The sequence below is a fragment of the Hoplias malabaricus genome, chromosome 6 (genome assembly GCF_029633855.1).
Source record: "Hoplias malabaricus isolate fHopMal1 chromosome 6, fHopMal1.hap1, whole genome shotgun sequence".
NCBI lineage: Eukaryota > Metazoa > Chordata > Actinopteri > Characiformes > Erythrinidae > Hoplias > Hoplias malabaricus.
In genome coordinates this window covers 22,052,628-22,055,127 of record NC_089805.1, presented here as the reverse complement: position 1 = coordinate 22,055,127, position 2,500 = coordinate 22,052,628, and the positions used below count along the sequence as shown (strand labels likewise).

Below are 2,500 nucleotides of genomic sequence, written 5' to 3'. Positions count from 1 at the left end.
TTTTTTATCGATGATATATGTATTCATGCTAATATCATTGTTGAAAACGTTGAAGAAATTTAGCATAGGCGCCGCTGGGAGTCGAACCCAGGATCTCCTGTTTACTAGACAGGCACTTTAACCAACTAAGCCACGGCGCCTTCCTTAAAGCTGCTTGGATGCTCACATGTGGAGGGAGTCAAATCCGCCATCTTTGTAAGTACCTTAAATCTACTTCTACTTTATTAATCCTTTTCATCACGAAATCAATCATTGACAGGCCTTGCTGTTCCAAATGTTGAGATTTTGCAACCAATGGACGGCTTTAAACCTAATCTTCAAAATTAAAATCAACAGATTTGGACCACATCTTAGAAAGTGGTAAAGAAAATCGCTGCAAATACCTCACTACATTGCATTCAGGAACACACCATTTCTGCAACAGCAGCGACCCACCTTCACAAGACGGGCTCGTCCGGGATTTGAACCCGGGACCTCTCGCACCCGAAGCGAGAATCATACCCCTAGACCAACGAGCCTGTAAGAGGTTGCTGACAAGATTAAATGTAAACAGAATAAAGCTTTCTCTTGCTTCGAATCATTGTGGTTTGTGGTTTGTGGTTTGTGACTCATCTGTCTGAGTCAGATCTCAAGCCAGATTGGTCAAGTAGAAGCTGCCTATTCCTTCAGAAGAAATCCTTGTATTTCTTCACTAACATCATTGACTCCATCAGAGTGGAAAAGTCATAGGACTATCAAGACCCAATAACACTGCAAGTCTTTCAAAGTTTTCTGTTTTGTAATTGGGTTCTAATCCCCATGAATCCTGCCAACCTGGTGGGTCCATTTCATCTCAAAGCCACCGGCTTTGAATGGGTTCAGTTCAATCTCTAGCTCGTCTTCTTCTTTTCCGCTTGTCCATTTCAGGGTCGCTGTCAATCTCTAGCTATCCAATGAATTTTACTTTACACCACAGAGCCCACTAGCATTGTATTATTAGCAGTCAAATTTAAACATTGTATCAGTATCAGTGTTATTAGAGTTGAACGCGCTCATGTCTTGGAAGGGAAGAAAGGGCGGATTCTGCTGGGACTCGAAACAACGGCCGTCGATCGGATCGCCTTCATGCCTATGCCTTTAAGGCCTACGCGACGCAGAGACTGCAGGTTGGCGGTCACTTTTTTTTATCGATGATATATGTATTCATGCTAATATCATTGTTGAAAACGTTGAAGAAATTTAGCATAGGCACCGCTGGGAGTCGAACCCAGGATCTCCTGTTTACTAGACAGGCACTTTAACCAACTAAGCCACGGCGCCTTCCTTAAAGCAGCTTGGATGCTCACATGTGGAGGGAGTCAAATCTGCCATCTTTGTAAGTACCTTAAATCTACTTCTACTTTATTAATCCTTTTCATCACGAAATCAATCATTGACAGGCCTTGCTGTTCCAAATGTTGAGATTTTGCAACCAATGGACGGCTTTAAACCTAATCTTCAAAATTAAAATCAACAGATTTGGACCACATCTTAGAAAGTGGTAAAGAAAATCGCTGCAAACACCTCACTACATTGCATTCAGGAACACACCATTTCTGCAAGAGCAGCGACCCACCTTCACAAGACGGGCTCGTCCGGGATTTGAACCCGGGACCTCTCGCACCCGAAGCGAGAATCATACCCCTAGACCAACGAGCCTGCAAGAGGTTGCTGACAAGATTAAATGTAAACAGAATAAAGCTTTCTCTTGCTTCGAATCATTGTGGTTTGTGGTTTGTGGTTTGTGACTCATCTGTCTGAGTCAGATCTCAAGCCAGATTGGTCAAGTAGAAGCTGCCTATTCCTTCAGAAGAAATCCTTGTATTTCTTCACTAACATCATTGACTCCATCAGAGTGGAAAAGTCATAGGACTATCAAGACCCAATAACACTGCAAGTCTTTCAAAGTTTTCTGTTTTGTAATTGGGTTCTAATCCCCATGAATCCTGCCAACCTGGTGGGTCCATTTCATCTCAAAGCCACCGGCTTTGAATGGGTTCAGTTCAATCTCTAGCTCGTCTTCTTCTTTTCTGCTTGTCCATTTCAGGGTCGCTGTCAATCTCTAGCTATCCAATGAATTTTACTTTACACCACAGAGCCCACTAGCATTGTATTATTAGCAGTCAAATTTAAACATTGTATCAGTATCAGTGTTATTAGAGTTTAACGCGCTCATGTCTTGGAAGGGAAGAAAGGGCGGATTCTGCTGGGACTCGAAACAACGGCCGTCGATCGGATCGCCTTAATGCCTATGCCTTTAAGGCCTACGCGACGCAGAGACTGCAGGTTGGCGGTCACTTTTTTTTATCGATGATATATGTATTCATGCTAATATCATTGTTGAAAACGTTGAAGAAATTTAGCATAGGCACCGCTGGGAGTCGAACCCAGGATCTCCTGTTTACTAGACAGGCACTTTAACCAACTAAGCCACGGCGCCTTCCTTAAAGCTGCTTGGATGCTCACATGTGGAGGGAGTCAA

The 2,500-nt window shown here is 43.2% G+C and overlaps 5 non-coding genes across 5 annotated transcripts; all 5 read right to left on the bottom strand.

Annotated features, from left to right (window-relative positions):
* Window positions 1–66: 66 nt before the first annotated feature.
* trnat-agu (transfer RNA threonine (anticodon AGU)) lies at window positions 67–140 on the bottom strand. The gene has a single exon. It is a non-coding gene; the product is annotated as a tRNA-Thr (tRNA).
* A 306-nt stretch (window positions 141–446) lies between these two features.
* Window positions 447–518, bottom strand: trnap-cgg (transfer RNA proline (anticodon CGG)). Its single transcript has one exon. It is a non-coding gene; the product is annotated as a tRNA-Pro (tRNA).
* Window positions 519–1,225: 707 nt separating this feature from the next.
* On the bottom strand, window positions 1,226–1,299 carry trnat-agu (transfer RNA threonine (anticodon AGU)). Its single transcript has one exon. It is a non-coding gene; the product is annotated as a tRNA-Thr (tRNA).
* Window positions 1,300–1,605: 306 nt separating this feature from the next.
* Window positions 1,606–1,677, bottom strand: trnap-cgg (transfer RNA proline (anticodon CGG)). The gene has a single exon. It is a non-coding gene; the product is annotated as a tRNA-Pro (tRNA).
* Window positions 1,678–2,384: 707 nt separating this feature from the next.
* On the bottom strand, window positions 2,385–2,458 carry trnat-agu (transfer RNA threonine (anticodon AGU)). Its single transcript has one exon. It is a non-coding gene; the product is annotated as a tRNA-Thr (tRNA).
* Window positions 2,459–2,500: the final 42 nt, after the last annotated feature.